We start from the raw sequence: 23,868 nt of genomic DNA on the forward strand, positions 1-23,868 counted from the left end.
ATTTTTGGGAACTGCTGGGTAAAAAAGTGCCATCTTGAGGGCAAAAGTGGAGTTTGGGAAGCGTTTTGAGGGGAAAAAGTGGGGTTTGGGGGAATTCTGAGGGATAAGGTGAGGTTTTGGTGCAATTGTGAGAGAAAAACTAGGATTTTGGAGGAGTTTTGAGGCTGTAAAGTGGGGTTTGAGTACATTTCTGAGAAAGAAAAGTGGCATTTGGGTGGAGTTTTGAGGGAAAAAGTGAGGTTTTGGTAAATTTTTAAAGGGAAAAATTGCGGTTTGTGTGGATTTTTGAAAAAAACAAGTGTTTTGGTGGGGTTTTGAGGGGAAAAGTGGGGCTTTGGTGCAGTTTTGCAGGCGAAAGCTGGGATTGAGTACATTTGCGAGGGCAAAGAGCGGTGGAGTTGTGGGCTAAAAGGGGGTTTTGTTTCAATTCTGAGAGCAAAAGTGTGGGTTTGTGTGGAGTTTGCAAGGAAAAAGTGTGTTTTTGTTGGGGTTTTGAGGGGAAAAGTGAGGGTTTAGGGGAGTTCTGAGAGATAAAATGAGGTTGGGGGCAATTGTGAAGTCAAGTGAGGTTTGGGTGGCGTTTTGAGTGGGAAAATGGGTTTTTGGGGAACTTAGGTGGCAAAAAGTGGGGTTTTGGTAGAGTTTTGAGAAGAAAAGTAGGGTTTGGGGGGGTTCTGAGGGATAAAATAAGGTTTTGGCGCAATTCTGAGAGCAAAAGTGTGGTTTCAGTGGAGTTGTGAGGGATGAAAGGAGGTTTTTGGGCATGTCTGAGGGGAAAAGTGGGGGTTTTGGTGGTTTTCTGAGGCGGCAAAAGTGGGGTTTTGAGGGTATTTCTGTGGGGAAAAGTGTTTGATTTGGTAGAGTTTTGAGAGGAAAAGCGAGCTGTTGGGGAAATCCTGAGGGGAAAGTGTGAGGTCTGGGTGGAGTTGTGAGAAAAAAAGGAAGGTTTTGGTCAATATCTGAGGTCCAAAGTGGGGGTTTGGGTGGAGGTTTGAAGGAACAAGTTGTTTTCTGTTGGGATTTAGAGGGGAAAAGTGAGGGTTTGTGGGAGTTGTGAGGGATAAGATGAGGTGTGGGGGCAAATCTGAGGGGAAAAGTGAGGTTTGGTTGGCATTTTACAGGAAAACAGTTGGGATTTGGGTGGAATTTGATAGAGGAAAAGCAGTGTTTTTGAGCAATTCTGAGGGAAAAAGTAGAGTTTTGGCTTATTTCTGAGAGCAAAAGGGAGGTTTTGTTGGAGTTTTAGGAGAAAAAGTGGGTTTTGGTGCAGCTTTGCAGGGAAAAGTGTAGTTTGGAAGAGTTTTGAGAGGAAAAGTGGTGATGGAGTAGATTTCTGAGGGCCAAAAGCAGTGGAGTTGTGGGATAAAATGAGGCTTTGGTGCAATTCTGAGGGGAAAAGGTGGGATTTGGGTGGAGTTTTGAGGGAAAAAGTGGGGTTTGGGTGGATTTGTGGAAAAACAAGTGTTTTGGTGGGGTTTTGAGGGGAAAAAGTGGTGTTTTGGTGGAGTTCTGAATGAAAAAGTGAGGTTTTGGAGGTATTTTCAGAGGAAAAGTGGGTTTTGGGTGCTATTCTGAGGGAAAAAGTGGGATTTTTGGGAACTGCTGGGTAAAAAAGTGCCATCTTGAGGGAAAAAGTGGAGTTTTGGAAGCATTTTGAGGGGAAAAAGTGGGGTTTGGGGGTGTTGTGAGGGATAAAATGAGGTTTTGGTGCAATTCTGAGAGAGAAAAAAAAGGATTTTGGAGGAGTTTTAATGCAAATTGCCTTTGCATCAGGCCAGTGCAGAGAGCCTCAGGTTCCATCAGAAATCATCTGCTGGTTGTTTCAAGTGCAGAGCACAGAGTCTGGATAAATGTCCAGCAAGAACTGTAAAGGGAGAATCCCAGGCAACAGATGTGAAAAGGGGGGTGGAAAAGGGAGGCAGAATTCTCCAGTCCAGGTGGGCAAAATGTCAAACCAAACCCAAAGTAAAGTCCCCAGGAGATCAACAGAAACTTGTCACCACTGCAGTGAGAGGGAGACTTTTAAAACACCCGTTGTTTGCTCTTCCAGATGCTGGGTTAGTGAGGAAACACTGGGCTGGAGAAGAGCAGGAAAGAACAGGCAGCTGCGTCATTGAAACACCATCACTCAGTTGCTACTACCCAGACGACAGCCAAAGTATGTGCTGTAGAAGATACCACATCTGATGTTTTCCTTTGTGACAATAAAAGGTGAAAAGGTAAGATATTTTTATCTCTACAAACCTCTTTGTGCACTTTGCTATAGAAGATATAACTTTGTGACAAATTTAAGACCGAAAAGTGTTATTTGCAAGTGAATTTTGTAATTTGCCATATACAGTAGAAGTGCAATCATTAACTTATTAGAAGATTTATTTTCTAAATCTGTTGTTTGTGAACTTTGGAATGAATTCTGTGAGGTGGAAACTTGTGAAGCGCTTTGGAATGTATTGACAAGCAAATGAAGTCCCCCAAGTACTTCAGATGAACAACTATGTGAATTTACTGTACTCTTGTCTTTCTTTGTGATACACTTAAAGATATTTCAAGAAGGCAGTTGCATGGTGTTATGAAAATAAATACAAGTTCATATGTGCATAAGGCTGAATTCCCAAACAGTTGGGAGAAAGGAAGAAAGCTCGTTGCACTTACCAAAGTGCGTAACTCCTGCTAAATCTCTGCTGCAGCTACTGTCAGACTTAAGCAGCTGCGTAGTAGACAAAAAGAAATGTGTTTGCAAACTGCTGCCATTTGGAGTATTTTACCAAGACTTTTAACATTAGAGCTGTGCTCTTCACTGTAGACAATAACTTGGATTACATCTTAATTTGAATACCTTCTCTGTTCAGAATCACAGTTGGCAAGTGTCACTTCTCTCTGAGCCAGTGAGAACTTTTAAGTTGAATATTGTTTTTTCCTGCCAGGTTTGGATGCACTCTGAATCAAAGGGACATAAAACTAAGATAGTTTTTCTAAAAATATTTAAAGCTCATAGAAAACTGAGCACAGAATTTTAGGCAAAAGCATGAAACTGGTAAGTAACACCTGTTTGGAGAACATAGAGGAAGATATGACCAACTTTCCTGCCGTTCAATGAGTACTCTTCAGAAAGCATTTGTACATACTGCATATGTCTTCCTGTTGTCTCCAGCTTCAAATAAATTCTAAAGCAGTATGTGATGGTGACTTGCTTGTTGATTCTGGTCAGTCAAATACTTGGGTTTTTTAGGTATGCATTAATGATGATCTCGTCTTAAGCAGCTTTGCTCATTTTGAGCAAGCTGAAGAGAATGCAGTGAGTTCAGCAGATTATCAGGAGACCCAAACATCATTAAATCTTGACTCTCTTCCAATGAAAGTTGTTAATCCTGCACTTGATTTGAGGACAGTGCTGCTCCAGCAGAAGGTATCAACAGATCCTGAAACAAGTGGGAACCGTGTGTGTTGGCAGCAATCATTCATGCAGTGCATCATTTGTCTTTACCTGGATATATTGAACTACTGTATCAGTTGGAATCCAACAAGTGGAACAAAAGGTATCCTAACAAACACTGCCTATGTATCAGACTTTACAAAGAGCAATCAAATCAGCAGATGCAGGAATATTCTAAAGCATTTTGTACTTGATAAGACAAAGGGTGAGTTTCAGGGTCATTTGTTGATATGCTGAAAAGCATTAGATACTGTTGAAATAACTTGTAGCATTGATCAGTGATACCTTACTGTTTGATTTGAGTTTAGAGGGATTTCTCTACACAGAGGTAACTTGAATGTTTTCTGTGAGTTGTCTTGTTTAAAACAGACTTGAATCACTATAAATATCCTCTGTCCTTGTTGCCTCGGTTCATTTGCATATCTTTATGTAACTACAACTGTCTTTTGGTTGTTCTTTTTGCCATTAGAAAATGAGACAAGCAGAGAAAGAAGTCAGTTGCAACCAACTGTAAAAACACTGGCCTTTCATAGATTCAGATAATCACAAACGTGTTTCTGCATCTTTTAAAATTGTCTTTCTAGATCTTGCTGTATCTGGTTCTGTTCTTGAAAAGACATGACAAAGCTCCAACACAGATGATAGCGAAACTACCACATCTGTAAGTGTTAGATTTTCTATTCAAATGTCAGAATGAATTAAGTGAAGCATCTGTAAGGCAGATTAGGAATACGGTAGTCAGCTATCACGTCCTTTTCTGTAACAAATCTGGGACTAACTCTTGATCTAGTTAAAAGAGAACGTTGTCCTTCAAGTTTGTGGTTCTGGTGGTTTTGGTTTTTTAGATTGTAACGATGGACTTTGAACAGGTTGTGTCTCCTTTTGTGCTCACTTGCTCTAGTGCTGTGAAGATGTGTAGTGGTTTTGTGTGGCCAGCTTTTGGTAGTTGTTGGGGGAATACAGGGGTGGATTCTTCAAAGAAAGAGCTGCCAGAAGCTATAGCTTGAGCAGTGAACATGAACTAATTCTCCTGTGTGGTTGATGTTCTTGTTGCATGCTTGATTCTTAATGAAGAAAATTCGGTTAGGTAAGAAAACCACCTTGAGCTCAGTAATCTTTTTTTTCTCAAATGTTGCTCTTAAACAGTATTTTACTGCCAGAGAAGGGTTTGTCTTTTCTTGATAGATTGTCAAAACAATCCCAGGATTGCCTTTCAAGGAAAATCCAGCAGTTCACACAGACAGGTATGGTACAGTATGTTACATATTTGAAACAATTGTGTAGTCAGATAATTAGGAGCTGTAGTATGTTTCCAGTTACTCTTCTTAGACAGCTAAAAGGGCAGAGGGTAAGACAAGATGTGTGCACATGGTATTGGGGAAGGAGGCCATTAGAAGCTGCTGATACTTATCCAGACCACAGTAAAAATAGCAATTCTTTCTAAACAGTAGCTTGAAAACAAGGCTGTGATGAGGCACTACGTTTCTGCACACTCAGCATATTCAGTTGCCTTCTTTTATTCTTAGTGTGATTGATAAAGTTTTCAAGCTGAATGAAATCTGACTGAGTTGACTTGTGCAAGGCTTTTATTATGCTGCAAATCACTTGCTGCATATGTAAACAACCTGAGGGGTGTTTTTAATTCAAGTTTTAACTGTTGCAAAGATACATTGTTTCATGTTTTTGCAACTTTAAGACACCTTTTTCCTGCAGTCCCATCTGATTTTCTTCTGAAGTTGAGGAACCCACCAATTGTCTTGGTTAAAAAAACCTTTGGATTATTTTCAGATACCTAAACCTAATAGTAAATTTTACATCCAAAAGTGGTACTTTTTGATTTCTTCTGTCATATTTGAGGATTTTTGTTGGCACAGGTAATACATCAGAGATATTTTGTAGGTGAACTGTTTCATGCCATTTAGAAATATTGGTGATATTTATCGATTACACTTTCCTTTTGCATTTCCATTGAATTTAATATTTGTATATTTCTCAGGCTTCAGCAGTGCTTAAATTCTGATCCTTTGAACACACATAGAACCGAAAATGAGCAACAGGTAATTCCAGGATATAACTTCCATTTAACCTCTGCAAACGTGTGTCATATATGTGGAGGTGTGGGTAGTGTTGAGGCTACAAGAGTGGTCTTTGTGGAGGGACACCAGGGACTGAATCCAGCCACATCAGCAACAAGACCAGACCAAAGGTCAGCAAGCCAGCAAAGTTGGTGGTGCCTCTGTGAAAACAGGAGGGGCAAAAAAAAAAATGCAGGGGAAGAGACAAAAAGAAAAAAAGCAAGAAACAGAGGCAATGGGCAAGTCAGGGGACAGTAGGAGTCTCAGCACTGTTCTGTGTGACGTGTGTGTGAGTTGTACTTCATTTGTGTTTAGCATTTCTTTGGCTAATTCTTCTCCAAAAAACCAGTTTTTAAGTTGGATGTAAGCTCAAACCCATCTACTAAGTATTGCCTTTGTCATCTATTTCTTATGGTTTCAGAGTTTTCAAAATCTTGAAGAAAGAAACTTTGTCTTTCTTGGCAAGAAAATGAAGCCACCATCAATTCTGGAAACAGCACCACTTCTTGAAGATCTGGAAAGGGTAATGCTAATGTAATACATTACATTTAGTATTTTTAAGACTAGTATCATACCTTAACTTTCAGATACTAAATACTATAGTAGCTAATTTTGATTGCGGAATGTGTAGGAGGTTGTTCATACGGTTGAGTAATTTATGCTTCAGAGATACTGTAGAATTGTACAGTTTCATCTGATCTATCAACCACTGATACAAATGATGGCATTTGAATGAGATGTAAGAATTTAACTCCTCATCCCAGAAGAACTCTTATCATATTGTGTGTTAAGGAAATGTATTATGCAGTGGGTCAAAGGCTTTTAAATTGCTCATTGCTTTGTGTTGCCTTGTTGGTGTTTCAAGCACACGATTTTCAGGTAGAACTCTTTATTTCTCTTTCTGTAGGAACTTACTTGGAAAAAAGTTTTAGGCCCTAACTCCACTGAATCTTACTGTTGGCCACCAATAGCTCAAGGATGTGATGCAGTTGCCATCTCATATCAGGGAAATAATCCTTTCTTGTATATTCCACCAATTGTTACACTTTTGCAGTCGAGCAGTTGCTACAAACCTTGAGAAACAGGAGTGGAGGATGTATATATTAGAGTACTGCAGGTTTTGTGTTCTAAGGTGCAAATGTCAATGAATGATCCAAAAGGTAGTGCATGTTGAGAATGGGTGCATCTGATGGAATCTTAGAGTATCTTCATGATGCTTCCCAGGTTATTTAGGCCATCTGCTTAGACATTGACAGAGATGGACTGCATGAGTGTGGCAGTCTGTAACTTATTTATCAAGTAATATCTAACAAGTGGTTAATGTCATATCACTTTGATACTCGATGAAGCTTGATTTTTCAGGGGCTGTTACATAGTGAAATGGAAATGTCTGGTTTGATTTTTAAAACATTGTCATTCATTTTCTACTGCATTAGATCACAGAAACATAGACTTACTGGGGCTGTAAGGGACCACTGAAAATGGCTCACACAGCTCCAAGTAAGACATGATGTTTCTGCTTCTATGAAACTTTTGGACCTTTCACCGTGTGTTGCTGCACATCCATTTGTCTCCAGCTTGGTGCACGGTTCCTCGGGCCTGTACCATCTGCATTTAAGAGGTGATATGGTGTTAAAAGCTTCTGTTTGAAGCATTGAAAGGCCTGTTTTGCAGATTTTAGTTTTGCCCTAAATTCTGAAACAGTACAATGACTAAGATTCTAAACAGTTGTCTCATGCTATACTGTAACTGTTTTGTACATCCACACCTAGCCACTAGCACTTATCTTGTGTCCTGGGTGGAAGAAGGCACGACTTGGTTTTGAGCTACTGAAAACATACCAGAGATGCTCCAGACAGCTTCATCCAATGTTGTTAATGCTTGGGCAGAAGAAAGAAGCAGCTAAAAGTGTGAAAATCCAAAGATGTAAGAATACTTCTGTCGTCTTAATGACACTTGAATGCAATGTAGGCTGTCTTAATTGCATAAAACTGTAAGAAATGAAGATACAATATTGGCATTATTTTGTTGTTAAAACCAAACTACTAAAGGCTATGCTTGAATGTGTTTAGATATTTACCTTCTGTCGATCTGGTTCTACCATGGTCTTGTTGGGAAATGAAATGACATCCTGCTCTGTAAAGCTGTTAACAAAGACTTTTCAGTGTTTCAGAAACACAGTTTTGCGTACTCAGATCTTAAAGACACACAGGGGTAAAGAAATAGAAGCAAACTAAAATGACTGTTGACTAGAAGTCAGAACATGGAGTTATATGGTCCCTATTTAAAAAAAAAAAAAAACAAAAACCCCAACCAAAAATCCAAACACACACAAATATCCAAACAAAAATACCTTACCACCAAAACCAACCAAAAAAACCTTCCCATAACTTCAAGATGATGCATCTGAAATGCAGTTGAGACCTTTTTGATAAAACTAGTGTGTCATGTGGAATGTAAATTAATGTTAACAGTTGTCCTTTACCGACTTGTAGGTGAGGTAATAGTGCCTACACCATATTGCCTCCTGAGACTGTCTGAACATCACACGCTGTTTCGTAATCTTTGCCATCTTGTTCTTGATGAGGTTGAGGTGCTGTTCTCTGATGCTCCTGAACAGGTAAATAGCTTACATGTTCAGATGGTAAAATACTATTCAATTGTGCAAGTGTCTTGAAAGCAAGTGTCACCCACTGAAAACAAACACCTTCCTGAACCCCAGTGGTAGAGTTGAAAAGAAAATGAAGTTTGAAAACCCCACATTTGTATACTTCTGGCAGAATGAAGTATTGGAGAAGTGGAGTTGTACTCAGTCAAAGCAGACTTTGCCTTGTTTTTTTCTTTAATCAGTGAGCCCTGTCTTGCCCTGGTCTAAGCTACTGCTCCATTATGCTGTTGTCTTTTGCTGTGGATGGTTTCCAAAGCAGATGACTTTTGTTTTTGTTTCATTTGGTAGCGGTGGTTTCAGTGTAGGGGTCTTTAATGTGCTTTAAGGTCTTGTCTGTAAGAAACTTCATTTTTCCTCTTAGCAGCACTGTTTAAACAGTAGAATGAAAGGCAGAAGTGAATGATCAAATAGTCTTGGAAGCATTTTCTTGGATTCTTGGGTCCTAATGACAGTGCAGATAGAAGAAGGAGCTGATCACAGTCTTCTAAGAGGAACAGCATCAAGTTCCATGTTGACAAGGATGTATCAGTATCAGATTTTTTTTAAATCATTAACCTTCTAATATTATCTGTTAAAAAATTGGTGATAAGACTAAAGGGCTGTGCTTCTAGCTGTGATAAGCTAGAGAAATTCCTTAGTGGAAATAGGTTTCCCAATTTGCTGTATGTGAAGCTGTTAAATGTGCCTTTGTAGCAGCAAATATCAAGTTACAAATTAGATGATATGTCTTCTTTATCCAGTGGACTATTGCTGTTTTCTCTTCAGACTGTTCTTTCTGTTCTGGTATTGGACTCACTGAGATGGAGTGTGGCTATAACATTAAAATTGTGGGAGAGGTAGTTCTCAGTTTCTCAAAAACATCTGTCTTGAATAGGAAAAACAAAGATGCTCTTTCAGTGGGAAATGGTCATTTGAAAATGTTTGAGCTATTTGATAAAAATCTGATTGTAGCTCTTCTAAAGTATTGTTACAGAAAGGGTATGTTATTGCAGCTTGTCCTGGTTTAGGCCCATCAGGGAACAAAGACCACGATTAGGGGGAGCGGGTTGCAGTGAAGACCCGAGAAAGAGTTTGCGGATTCTCCCCCAGCTCCTGGGTTCACACCCACCTCCGGCCCGGCTGGGCCAATCTGGCGCCTCTGCCAGCGCTATTTAGGGGACGGGAATTTGGAATGCGAGGCAGGAGGTGTAAGAGTGACACGAGATGGAGGCGACCACGCGGACCCTTCAGCCAGAGAAGGAGGAAGGAAGGAGAAGCAACAGACCAGAGACTCCTCTGCAAGCCGTGGCGAGAATGCAGCTGTGCCCCTGCAGCCTGTGGAGATCCATGGCAGGAGCGAGAGTTCCCAGCAGCTCCGTGTGAGTGAGCCCGGACGGGAGAGGGACTGTGTGGGGAGGGGCCATGGCCCAGACCGTGCTGGAGAGCCTGCACGCCGCAGAGCAGCCCCACACGAGAGGCAGAGACGAGCTGCAGCCTTTGGAGTCAGTGGGCATCGGAGCAGCCCGTGCAGGGCTGCCATGCGTGTGAGTTACCCCACGGACTCGCAGGGAGGGCTGGTGTGGAGTTCACCCGTCCTGAGGAGGGACAAACGGCAGAAGCTATCGGGAACAGACTGACTGAAACCCCCACTGCCTGCCCCCCCGAACCGTTCAGGGGGGGACAAGGTAAAAGCCCCGGGATCAGGGCTCTGAGCCCGGGAAGAGGGGAGGGGTGGCAAGAAGGTGTTCTTCAAAAGGCTGGTTGGACTCTTCATTGATGTATTGCTCCGTGTTGTTTCATTTTGGTTATGTTTTGGGTTTTTGGGGGTATGTTTTAGTTGATGTTGCATTACACTGTTTCTCTGTTTTCTTCCCCAAACCCAGTGGCCTGGTCTGCTTTGTCCTGAACCTTAAGCGGCAATTAAGCTCTCCCTGCCCTTGAGCAATTCTCAGCCACTTGGGTACTCGGGGCTAATCGTGGTCTTTGTTCCCTAATGGGCCTAAACCAGGACAATTTCTGAGAAGAAAAGTCAGGTTTTGTTGGAGTTTTAGGAGAAAAAGTGGGTTTTGGTGCAGTTTTGCAGGGAAAAGTGTAGTTTGGAAGAGTTTTGAGAGGAAAAGTGGGGATGGAGTAGATTTCTGAGGGCCAAAAGCAGTGGAGTTGTGGGATCAAATGAGGTTTTGGTGCAATTCTGAGGAGAAAAGGTGGGATTTGGGTGGAGTTTTGAGGGAAAAAGTGGGGTTTTGGTAAATTTTTAAAGGGAAAAAGTGGGGTTTGTGTGGATTTTTGAAAAAACAAGTGTATTGATGGGGTTTTGAGGGGAAAAGTGGGGTTTTGGTGGAGTTTTGAGGGGGAAAATGGGGTTTTGGTGGAGTTTTGAGGGGGAAAAAGTGGGGTTTGGTAGAGTCTTGAGGGGAAAGGTGCAGTTTTGGGGAACTTCTGGGGGAAGAAGCGGGGTTTTGGTGCAGTTTTGAGGGAAACAGTGGTGTTTTGGTGGAGTTCTGAGTGAAAAAGTGAGGTTTTGGAGGTGTTTTCCGAGGAAAAGTTGGTTTTGGGTGCTATTCTGAGGGAAAAAGTGGGATTTTTGGGAACTGCTGGGTAAAAAAGTGCCATCTTGAGGGGAAAAAGTGGAGTTTGGGAAGCGTTTTGAGGGGAAAAAGTGGGGTTTGGGGGAGTTCGGAGGGATAAAATGAGGTTTTGGTGCAATTCTGAGAGAAAAACAAGGATTTTGGAGGAGTTTTAATGCAAATTGCCTTTGCATCAGGCCAGTGCAGAGAGCCTCAGGTTCCATCAGAAATCATCTGCTGGTTGTTTCAAGTGCAGAGCACAGAGTCTGGATAAATGTCCAGCAAGAATTGTAAAGGGAGAATCCCAGGCAACAAATGTGAAAAGGGGGGTGGAAAAGGGAGGGAGAATTCTCCAGTCCAGGTGGGCAAAATGTCAAACCAAACCCAAAGTAAAGTCCCCAGGAGATCAACAGAAACTTGTCACCGCTGCAGTGAGAGGGAGACTTTTAAAACACCCGTTGTTTGCTCTTCCAGATGCTGGGTTAGTGAGGAAACACTGGGCTGGAGAAGAGCAGGAAAGAACAGGCAGCTGTGTCATTGAAACACCATCACTCAGTTGATACTACCCAGACAACAGCCAAAGTATGTGCTGTAGAAGATACCACATCTGATGTTTTCCTTTATGTGACAATAAAAGGTGAAAAGGTAAGATATTTTTCTCTCTACAAACCTCTTTGTGCCCTCTGCTATTGAAGTTGAAACTTTGTGACAAATTTAAGACCGAAAAGTGTTATTTGCAAGTGAATTTTGTAATTTGCCATATACAGTAGAAGTGCAATCATTAACTTATTAGAGGATTTATTTTCTAAATCTGTTGTTTGTGAACTTTGGAATGAATTCTGTGAGGTGGAAACTTGTGAAGCGCTTTGGAAGGTATTGACAAGCAAATGAAGTCCCCCAAGTACTTCAGATGAACAACTATGTGAATTTACTGTACTCTTGTCCTTCTTTGTGATACACTTAAAGATATTTCAAGAAGGCAGTTGCATGGTGTTATGAAAATAAATACAAGTTCATATGTGCATAAGGCTGAATTCCCAAACAGTTGGGAGAAAGGAGGTGTGGTAGTTTGAGCCTGGCTGGATGCCAGGTTCCCACCACACCGCTTTATCCCCCACCTCCTCAGCAAGCCAGGGAAGGGGAGAAAATAAGATGGGAGTCTCGTGGGTTGAGATAAAAGCAGTTTAATAAAGAAGCAGCAAAGCCGCGCGCGCGGGAAGCAAAGCAGAAGCAGATAAAGCTGTTCCTCTCCACTTCCCATCAGCAGCGATGTCCGGCCACCTCCCGAGAAGCAGGGCTGCGGTACGCGTAGCGGTTGCTTTGGGAAGGCCAGAAATGCATCTCGCCTCCCCTTCCTGCTCCTCTCCCCCAGTTTATATTCCTGAGCTGATGTCTTAGGGTATGGAATATCTCCTTGGTCAGCCTGGGTCAGCTGTCCTGGCCATAGTCCCTCCCAAGATCATGCCCACCCACAGCTATTGGTGAAGGTGGAGGAAGGAATGCTGGAGGGACAGCCCTGATGCTGTGCGAGCGGTAGTCATAATATTGATATCAACAGTAAGCACAGCACTGCAGGAGCTGCTGTGGAAAATCAGTACCGTCCCAGACCCACTACAGTCTCCACCCCTTATTCCATACCATTTATGTCATGCTCAGACAAACCATCTTAACAATCCATATACATTCTTATATGCTCTCATTAACCAGTACCCCCACTCTTCAACAGACAAACATCATTCTTGTATTCCCTCTTGCATCTTGCATCCAACAAACAAACAACATTCTTATATCTTTCATCCTCTGTAGATGTTCACTGGAGCAGGCCATAACTTCTGTCTCATCCATCAAGATGGATATCCAAGCCAGGGGAAACAGTATGTTCAGTGTTGGGCACCAGCACCGGCTTGGTTTGTCCACTTGTCCGGTTTTTCTTGCAAAGTTCATCTACAACAGATAACTCACATAACAGGTTATTTTTCCCCCAAGGTTAAGTCTCCTTGAGGTACACATCGAGTTTCCCCATCCTTTCTCATCACCCACCAAGTACAGCCAGGCCCTTGAGCAAAGACAATCCCACGAATGGGTTTGCCTTTTCCCATGGGAGGTGCAACCCATACTGCCTTCCCCAGCCATTTCCCTGGGTGCACTACGGGGACCTTGTCTCCTCCCACAGTATGTAGTGGTTTTGTTTGGGCAGGACCAGGACGGTGAGTTGAACCTCTGCTATTGACCAGCCAAGTGGCTTCTGCTGAATTTTTATCCCACTGCTTCCATGCCCCATTGCCCAGTGCTCTCAACATGGTCTTAAGAGCTTCCATCTTTGTCAGCTTCACTGCTGGACACCACTGCTAGGGTCCGGTCCAGAGATGGCGGGCGTTCTTCACCGGCAGGGGACTGCTCTGCGATCGCGCCCAAAACGTCTGAGACATCAGGGCTCTGCTCAGGAGGATCTTCTCCAGCCCCAGCGTGAGCAGCGGCCAGATCTCCGCGTCGGCGCAGAGCGGCCACCGGCGGCGCTGAGAGCCGAAACGACGATCTGACGGAGGCGCGACCGCGGCGGCCGCAGCGGTGTGTGTATCCGAGGGCAACGCTGAGGCGGTCGTCGGCTGAGGTTGCGGAGCGAGGTCGGCGTCGGAGCCGCAGCTGTCCAGTGGCAGCACTAGGAGTGTCATAAAGTGTGGTGGCTGTGGCTGCGGGCGAGCGGGCTGCGGCTGCGGGCGAGCGGGCTGCGGCTGCGGGCGCCCGCGACGGGTTGCGCCGACGTGCAGCAAGCCGCCCCTTCGGCGCCCCCGTGCCAGCCCGCCCGTCCGCCCGCTTCCTCCGGCACTGCCGGCTCCTCGTCTGGCAGCCGCTCCGAGGTGGTCGCCGCTGTTCCATCCCCGGCCGTGGCTTCCTCCTGCTTCGCGGAGTGGGTGGCCGCCGCCTTGACCCGCCGCGCCTCGGCAGGCACCGTCGGGGTGTCTGCCGCAATCCGCATCAGACGCACTATCAGCGGCTTCGGCGGGAGCTGGCTCCGGTACTGCTGGCCAGCCAGCAAGCCCTAGAGAAACCGGCCAGCCGACCAGCCAACTCGCTCGCCCTCCCTCCCGGCCGCGGCCTCCGCCCTACCCCGACAGAAGCCTCCAGTTGATGAATCAACTCACGGATGGGAGTCAGGGAATCTCGGTTCGTGCGATATTGCCTCCGGTGCACTGTCCTGGTAGCAATTGGTACCTGTTGCTCTTGAACTTGCAGCAATCCCACAACAAAAGGGTCTTCTGAGAGGCCAGGTAAATTAGAGAGTTGTTTGATTTTCTCTGTATCTACAGTGGCTATACCAAAAGCCCATCGATACCCCTTGGGGTCTTTGAAGTACCCTCTCCTGAGGTAATCTATGCCAAGAATACAAGGGGCCTCTGGACCAGTCACAATGGGGTGTTTTTTCCATTTGTCCCCTGTTAAGCTCACTTCAGCCTCTATACAGATAATTCTTCACATCCCCCTGTCACTCCAGAGATCCAGACAGAATCTGTGCCTCTAGACCTTGATGGCATCAATGTACACTGTGCCCCTGTGTCTACTAAGGCTTTATACCTTTGTGGGTTTGATGTGCCAGGCCATTGAACCCACACAGTCCAGTAGATTCGGTCATCCCTTTCCTCCTCCTGGCTGGAGGCAGGGACCCTCTATTTCTGTTCTTCATCAGAGTATTCGCTGTCTGATCCTTGCAATTGCAGACCTGAAGTCTCCTCATTGGCATCGAAGGAAGTAGTTGCAGTTCTTCTATGTCTGGGAGATTGTTGATGGTCCTCTTTTGTTTTGGCAGCCACTCTGCTGACAGCCCTCTTGGGAGGTCCTTTTCTAACAGCTGTCTTCCCCCTTAGTTCACGTACACGCGCTTCCAGCTTAAAAGTGGGTTCACCATCCCACTTCCTCATATCCTCTCCTTGGCCACGCAAAAAGAGCCAGAGTTCATTTCGCGGTGTACTCCTGCGTCTGGGACTTCCCTTTCCCCTGGTCGGGATAGTGGATGACTGAATTCTTGAGGCAGATCTGACAGTCAGGCCATCATCCCACACTGATGAGGAGGTGCAGAGGCTCTCTTCATAGTTCTGTAAATGTCCATGTTTTGGGGCTTTTGTTTAAGACTATCTGAGGTAGTGCACTGTGCTTATGGAGTGTGAAACTTCTTCAGTGGTACTTAAATGAGAAACTTCAACACTGACAAATCATCAAAAATCACAGGTATAAGAAAATATTGATGTGAGATTTTGATTGTGATGGGTTTTAATTTTGCTTCTGGAAGCTGTCACAAAAATTCACACCCTTTGTGAGAGTTGTATATTGTACATTATAAGTTTAACAGAAGATTTAGGATTTACCAATGTTCTTTGGCATATAACAATGCTTCGTGCTTCTTAAAAGAAGAAACACACAGTAAAGCATGTCTAGATTACATGAATTACCAGCCCTCTGGTTTGTATCCACCTTTAGGTTGTACAGCCTTGTATGGACAGTGAAAGAACCGCTGTGTTACTCAAAATACTGGCTTTTACCCGCAGTAATCTTCAGAAGGTGCCGACATTCACTAATTCAGGAGATGAGGCAGAAATGGTTCATCGGGTGAGCATCATTTGACACAGGTAAGTGGCGTTTTTAATTATTAAGATATAACAAACTAAAATATCTTGACTTCTAAGGATAAAGGAGATTTGTGAATTTGTAATTTAACTACTTCTGCTAAAAATAGCCCAAACCCTGCCCTTCTGCCAGCTAGAAGAAAGGCTGACAGGAATGTCTGACACAGAATGCATTCATGATGACATTTTGAACTATGTTCTGTCTCATTTTGATAAATCCCAATATGGTTCCTCCCCACAGTTACAGCTGTGGATATTGGGTCCCTCCTTCGGGACACGGCCTGCTCTGGCCATAGTGATAAAGAAGGAAATCACTGCCCCTGGCTCTGGGCCATTAATGAAGTGAATCGCTGCCCCTGGTCCAGGGTCAGCTTTAGCAAAATGAGCCTCTACCGCTGCTGTAGGGTCTTTAAAGAAATGAAAATAAACCTCAGCTTCCCCAGTTCTCTCCATAGAATGCAGGGGAGTCTCTGCTCCAGCACACCTCCTCCTCTCTTTCCTCACTGACCTTGGAGTCTGCATGGTTGTTTCTCTCACTGTTCCTACTCCTTGCACCACCAGCAGCCAGAAGAAGAAAGGGCAGAAGAAAGAAGAATGGAGGAAGAAACCTCCTCTTCAGGCTTCTCTTAAAAAGTGATGATGGAGGCTCATCGGCTCAGCCCCAGCAGTGGGTCTGGCTCAGAGCTGGGGAGAGCTGCGAGGAACTTCTTCCAGGAGCCATCTTTACAGCCCCTTCCCCCTCACCAGAAAAGGCTGTCATGGCAAACCATGACAAAGTGGTTTGGGAAGGACCTTTTTTCTTAATGCTTAAATCAGTGGATGGAGAGATGGAAACAGCCACTGTTAAAGTGATGTCACACTTCACATGCTTTGAGTAGTACACTTACAAGTGTGTATAAACCGTGTGCTTAGCTTTAACAGATGAATGCATGCAGTCTTTGGAAGCTACAGATGCCACTTGTGTGACACATTTCAGTTTTCCTCTCCAAGAATCTTTGCTCATCGTGTACACAGCATGCCTGACAACTTCTGTAATGCGATAAAGGTTTGACAAACCGTTACCAGGTTAATAGTGCATTTGATCACAAAGTAGTGGATACACAGAAGCTGTTAAAAATACATGTGTATTTGTTTTAGGATTCTTCTGTAGACCAAGAGATCACAAAGGCACAGTCAGTCGTTCTGTTAAGAGAAAACAACGAGTGTGATGCACTTGGGATCCTCCGCTATTTGCAGCAGGCAGAAGCTGAAGTTCCCCCAGAACTGCCTGGTTTGACTGCCAAGGTGCTAAAAGATGAAGAATACCAGAAATTGTCAAGGCCACTGTGTACCCATCTTAAAACATTTGGGACTTGCAGGTAAGGAATTGCCAAGCTTTCTTACCACCCATACTGGTGTAGGAAGGTGGTATATGCCTCAATCATGGCTGCTTCTGTTTTCTTGCTCAATTTTGCTGTTGGATACTTTCATGAAACCATTTTTTGCTCATGACTCTTTTTCTTGTGGTTACTTTTGCATCAGTTTCACTCTTCTTAGGTACTGCTACGAAAATCAAAATACCAACATTTTCTGGAGACCAATCTCATGTAGCCTGACAGGATATCATAATTCATTGTCATTCCTGCCCAAGTGTTCTTGAGGGAACTTCAGGCTCTTTTTTGATTAGTATTCTAGCCCATAATTGCCCAAGGCTTATGCTTTGCTCTCTTCTCTGTTGTCTTCTGTCCCTCCAGATTAGGTAAGTAGATGACTTCTCTGAGCTGTGTCTAACTGGATTCTAACAGGGCCTTGGATGAAGCCCTCAGATATTCCTTCTCGTGTGGATGACCCTTGTTGCAAGTAACACAAAATTCAGTGTTAGTCTTTGTTTTATTCTGAAACTAGTTTCCTGGTGGATTTTGGTTTTGTTGTATAAACTTTTCCAACAAGAGCTTTTTGACCACTTCTGTCTAATCTCCAGTCATTGGTGCTACTTGAAACAGAAATTGAATACTGAGGGCTGATGAAATGTTAGTGTTAAAAGATGTTGTAAGCCACATCAAAAACAGTTTACAACTAAAAGGGCTTTGTTCTAAAACGAGTTTTTAAATATGTAGAAACAGAACAGTGTGTCTGGATCGTCATCAAGTTAATTTACAAAGAGACGTGCCCCAGCATATCCCAGATGCAGTGACACAAACACATGGATATCTGATGGTAAGTTACAGTTATTGCTTTTTCCCTTGGTTTGGTGTACCAAGAACACATCTTAAATACTTCCTTAGCATATTACCTTCATGTTAATGTAGTACATATCCCACATCTCTTGGGTATTTGGGAGATTTTTAGCTTTTTTAGTTTCTCTGTTGCTTAAGTGTGTGTCAGATTTTCCCTTAATCCTAAAATTGTTTTGTAGTGGTTCTGAGTTTACCTTAGGTTTTCTCCTGCATTGGAGCCTCATATTCTATGGGAAGAGGGCATTTGTTGTGTTTATTCCTTTCCTCTATCAATTTAGAACATAAACCAAAATAGGCAAAGATTAAAGGTCCTGTAAATGTCATTATTTTTGTAGTAGAGCAAACACAATCCTCTGGAGTGAAGAAACGTTGCAGTGGAAGATCATGCCTGTTTAACAAGAGTTAAAGGGAGGATTTTTCCTTCTCTGTCACGTTGATGCAGACTTCCTGAAAAATGAGTATATTCTGGCCTTGTCAATTGAACCAAATATTTTCTCTATTTGCACTGTCCATAGACATGGGATATAAATTCTCTCTTCTAGATGGAGCAGTTGCTTCCTACTAAGGTGTCATTGTGGTTTTGAAAACAGTTTTGATAGAATCCTGTTACATTCAGACTGCCATTTTTAGTAGTTAAATAGTCATGAAACCTTCCTGGTTACTGGTTTGACTTTGCTATAGTGGTTCTTCACATCTCAGTAACAATTTGTATGTCAAAACTCCCTTCACTTGGCTTTTCAGTCCCGACTTTACTAGATAGTCTTCCTGTACAGCAGTACTGTAGAGTCTGTCTCATCTCCACCTTGGATAATGATTGCTGAGGACAGGGTTGTAGACACTGGTGCTTCCTTTCAAGGTTAGTGCTTGGATCTGAGAACTGCTGGGTGCTTTCCTTTTTGGATGAGCTGCTTACACTTTCTTCCTGTCCTGTCTTTTGCTAGAATTCAGGTGTGCTCAAGTCATGCAATCAATGGGTGTTCCCCATTCCCAAAAATCATAGGTTGTGAGAATAGACAATAAAAACTGGGTGGATTCCTTGGTGTCACTCCATTTCTGCCTAATAAATAAGCTTTTGTTGGCAGCTGGTAGTTGAAACTCGTTGATAACCTATAGATACAGTTTGAGTGCTTGAAACCTGGACAGATTTCATAATACTCCTGTTATAAACTTGTACTTCCCTTTTGTGCACTCAAGACAGCAGTTGTGGCCTCTTTCCTCATCTAGTTCTGCTTCTGCTGACTGCAGAGCCTGGATATATGCCTTACAAATCCATTGTCAATTGAATAAGTGTTCACTGTCTCTTTTGTTTAGAACTCGGTATCATGTTGCTTTCCTTTAAGAATCTCTAGTTGCACTGTGAGAGTTTTAGGGTTTTAGTAAGTGGAAATTACCTTTCTGGTGGTCTTTTCTGTCTGGCCTCATACACTCAGCTGTATCTCAGTACTTGTGCCTAGCATGAGCCTTTGGATGAAATGCAGCCAGCATTTTGTGAATTGGTGTTCTTGATAGCTTATGTCAAGCATTTTCCATGCAAAAAGAGGGAAGGCGTCACGCTTCCCCAGTCAGTTCTTGTAAATCTCATTGTAAGGTTGGAGAACACTTAAAATTAAGCTTGGATGATGTGAAATGCCTTAGTGGTTAGTAGCTTGACAGGTAATACTGTAGTTCACTAGTGTTCATTTAAGTGGAATACCACCAAGACCTAATAGATCTTGCTCTATAAACCTCTGTCCAGTCTGGACTGGGCTATGGACAGTTACCATTCATAAGGATTCATTCATTCAGGATTATTCCTAATCTTTGGAGTAATAAGAGGTCATCATCTTCTGAAATGCATGTGTACAGCAGTATTTGTCATCTCTTTAGGCTGGAAAGAGGTAGGTCACCTTCAACATGAAAACGTCTCATTAACTTAAGAAACCATCAGTTGTCTTTATAACGTATTTTATGCTTTCAGATTCTGCCTCTCCACGTTGTAAATGCAACAAACTACTTTCGTCGAAGAGTAGATCAGCAGAAGGACCAATATACAATTCTTGCTGAAGGAATTAATGGGTATTTTAAGGAACCTGGTAATAAGATTGCTGTTAAAAATGTGGAGAAGCTGGCATTTCATGGTTTATGTCAGAAAACAGTTGTTCACAGGTAAAAATGTGGATTTGTTTTGGTTTAAATTATTCATGTGCTCTTTTTAATACAAAGTAATTGAGAACTTTTACTGCTAAGTTAAAGTTAACCCACCATCAAAAGTAGCAAAAAAATCTCTGCTGTACAAATTGTTCTTTAAAAAGCTCTCCCATGCTGCCTGTACTGAAGGGAAGCCAGAATGGCTCCACATACACACCACTGAACATTGTGCTGTGAAAGTTTAATCTTTTTTAGACACAAGTAGGTGAAGAAACTTTACAACTCTAATAATTCTTTGTTTCCTCTCCAACTCTGAAGGGCTCAGGTGCTAGATATTTCCCCAAAAGAGAAGGAAAATATGTTCTGTAGTGTCAAAATTAACTATATAGATGAAGGCAGAACATGTCAAGTCCAAAGTTACCAGCTGCTTCACTCACCTGCCAAGTTTCAGTGTCTGCCACCTCAGGCTGGGGACTTTGTAGAGTGACACCCATTGGTAATGAACTGGAGTGGAACCCAAAGGTAATATTTATCAGATTTCCAATGGTATGTTCTTTTATTTCTCTTTGTGTGTTATTTTCTGTAAGAAAGCAGTAATGGACTGCAAACTTAGTTTTCAAATTTAACTCCTCATTAGTATTGACAAGAAATATCTACTATTGGCCAGATTCTGAGAAGTCAGCTTTCTTGGTTTGTTTTCCTGCAAAATCAAGTGAGATTTATGCGATTTTTTTTCTTCAATTCTTCTGAATTCAGTATCTTCTTCCAGAAAACGTTATTGCTGCTTTTGCATCTGTGGGGATTCAACGGGGGAAGGGTAGCCTCTGTAAATGAAACTGTGTTTGAGTACTGTCCCATTCAGGAAGCTCCTTCCTTAATGAGTAACAAAATCTGGTTTTATTTGTTTAATACTCGTGTCATGTTTAAGCTTGGAAGATTTGTTTCATTGCAGTTATTGTAAAGTTATGTTGGAATTCACCTCAAGTGCAGTGACTTTTTCTGCTTAGGTAACTAATTCTATTCATCAAACAGTTAAAGGAGAACTACACAAAGCGAAAGTAGTACTGACCTTGGGAAACACAACTGGGATTGACCCAATGGGAGGTATAGAATTGCAGCATTACAAAATATTTGTATCTAAACTCCTTTACCAAGAGCACCTGTTCTTTTCTTTGCTTCTGTGCGTTCCAAGTTCAATTTGATTCCACACGGTATTCAGGTAATACTGTTGGATAATTTACTGTGGTGGCGTCTGACCCCTGGAACAGGTTTCTCAGAGATAGTAGAGTCTCTGTCCTTGGAAATAAGCAGAAGCAACCAGCATGTGGTCCTGGGCACATGATTCTAGGTGTCCCTGCTTGAGCAGGGAGTTTGGATGAAATTATCTCCAGAGGGCCATTCCAGCCACAGCCATTCTGTGGTAAACTGAGATAACTTCTCATGGCAATAATCTCAGGCATGGGATGAAATTGTTTTAATTATTGGTTTTCTCAGAGCCAACTCTTCAGGTTTTCCTGAAAAGAAAATATTAGTCAGTGCCATGTTTGTATTGTTCTGTCAGTTCCCTGGCCTGTAATAAAGGCACTGGCAAATATTCTTCTGGGTAAGACTGACTAGAAGATAACAGCCCTCCATGCAGTGAGTGTTTCCTCTCAGCATTCTCCTATTCTCCCAAAACATTGTTGGTAGGAGATTGACTTAGAGATGAGTTTTGCTTAAAGAGTTGGTTATTTTTTAATTGTCTGGACAAGTTCATCAGAAAGGCCACCCCTCCATCTCAGGATCGTGACGTGCCTCTTGTGGCTGCTTGGTCCTGTCCAAGAGTACAGTTAGTTAGTGTTTTGGAATGTGTGATGCTGCTTTCCATCTGAGCATTCAGTCAATTTCAGATGAAAAATACAGTGGAAACGGGGAATTACTGGAAGTAATTCTCTTTAGCAGCTTCCTTTCCTATATGGCACATCTCAGCCTTTTTCTGATTGCTATGCTATTGTTTAGAGTTTTTCTAACTGTGTCCCCCCAGCAGTTTTCTTCTTCTATTTTGGTCTAGGGAGTTATTCTGTGTGGTGTGTATTTCAGCTGTAACTTGTGTAATCAGGGCTCAGATTGTTTACTTGGTTGCTCTCTTGGTTGTGTTCCATGGAGTTAACTACGAGTTCCTTATGACACTATTATGATGAAAAAGATGGCAATATCTGGAGAAGAATTAAACATGGGAACATGCCTGTTGGGACATTGGGAGAAAACCAATTACTTCCAGGTATCAATAAATGGGTACATGTTTACAGTTTCACTTAGAGCAGCTTAGAGTTAGAGAGAGACTACTGATGAGTTGTGGTTTCAACTTGGTGTGTTTTGTCATCCAAGGTCCGGGTTACCAGGCTTCCAGACTTGAAGATGTCAGTTAACGAATACGACGTTCAATCTAAGGTTTTGCCTACAGGTCTGGGAACTGACAATGCAGAACATAGAACACAACTTCAGAAGCTGTGCAGCCACATGAACATATTGGACATGCAGCAAACTTGGAGCCCTTGTAAGAGTTGACAAGGTCTTTTGAGCATACACTTTATGAAAAAAGAATGCTACAATTAAGGAGATGTTTTCATGATTGATATTACTGACTGTGTGTTTCGTTTGAACACAGAAACAATAGTGTTTGTAATATGTCTGCATTCCTGTGACTGTCTGTAGTGGGTCTGGGATGGTAGTGATTTTCCACAGCAGCTCCTGCAGTGCTGTGCTTACTGTTGATATCAATATTATGACTACCGCTCGCACAGCATCAGGGCTGTCCCTCCAGCATTCCTTCCCCCACCTTCACCAATAGCTGTGGGTGGGCATGATCTTGGGAGGGACTATGGCCAGGACAGCTGACCCAGGCTGACCAAGGAGATATTCCATACCCTAAGACATCAGCTCAGGAATATAAACTGGGGGAGAGGAGCAGGAAGGGGAGGCGAGATGCATTTCTGGCCTTCCCAAAGCAACCGCTACGCGTACCGCAGCCCTGCTTCTCGGGAGGTGGCCGGACATCGCTGCTGATGGGAAGTGGAGAGGAACAGCTTTATCTGCTTCTGCTTTGCTTCCCGCGCGCGGCTTTGCTGCTTCTTTATTAAACTGCTTTTATCTCAACCCACGAGACTCCCATCTTATTTTCTCCCCTTCCCTGGCTTGCTGAGGAGGTGGGGGACAGAGTGGTGTGGTGGGCACCTGGCATCCAGCCAGGCTCAAACTACCACACCTACTTACCACTGTAGTTGGGGTCTGTGTACCTGCTTTCTTGTAGTGTCCACACGCAGTGGCATAACTTCTACTGGCAGCCTGTGTGTTTTCAATGGGAACTGAGCAGCCCAAGTGCATGGGTTTGGAGATAAGTCCCACAGGAAAGCAGCTGCAAATGTGACACAGTGCAAGATGATAGACTACAATGGGACCTACTTACCACTATAGGTGGAGTCTGCCTTCCTGCTTTCTTGTAGCTCCCATACTCAGTGGTAGAGCTTAACCGATACCATGTATGTTTTCAATGGGAGCTGAGGAGTCCCAGTGAGTGGGAATGGAGATAGCTCCCTCAGGAAAGCAGCTGCAAATGTGACACAGTGCTGGCTGATACACTGCATGGGGATATCACAGCACACGTGGGCACTGCAATGGGGTTCAGTGACATTGCCGCACATGTGGCAATTGCAGAGAGACTCTGTGACATCACAGCAGGCGTGGGCATGGCAAAAGTGCTCTATAACATCACATCACCTCTGGACACTCTGACAGTGCTCTGTGACATCACAGCACATCTGGGTACTGCATCCAGGCTGTGTGACATCATAGAATCGTAGAATGGTAGGGGTTGGAACGGACCATTAGATATCATCTAGACCAACCCTCTCCCCCACAATCAAGTTCACCTAGATCAGGTCGCACAGGAACGTGTCCAGGCTTATGCTGAAGTCCTCCAAGGAAGGAGACCCCACAAGCCGTGTGGGCAGCCTGTTCCAGTGCTCCGTCTTCCTCTTCCGCGGACGTTTGACATCACAGCACAACTGAACACTGCAAGAGTGCTCTGTGACATCACAGCACAGGTGTGCACTGCAACAGGAGTGTGTAATACAACAGCCCATCTGGGCTTTGCAGCGGCGCTGTGTGACATGACAGCACTTTTGGGCACTGTAGCAGTGCTCTAA

This window comes from Colius striatus, unplaced genomic scaffold (genome assembly GCF_028858725.1).
Source record: "Colius striatus isolate bColStr4 unplaced genomic scaffold, bColStr4.1.hap1 scaffold_35, whole genome shotgun sequence".
Lineage (NCBI taxonomy): Eukaryota > Metazoa > Chordata > Aves > Coliiformes > Coliidae > Colius > Colius striatus.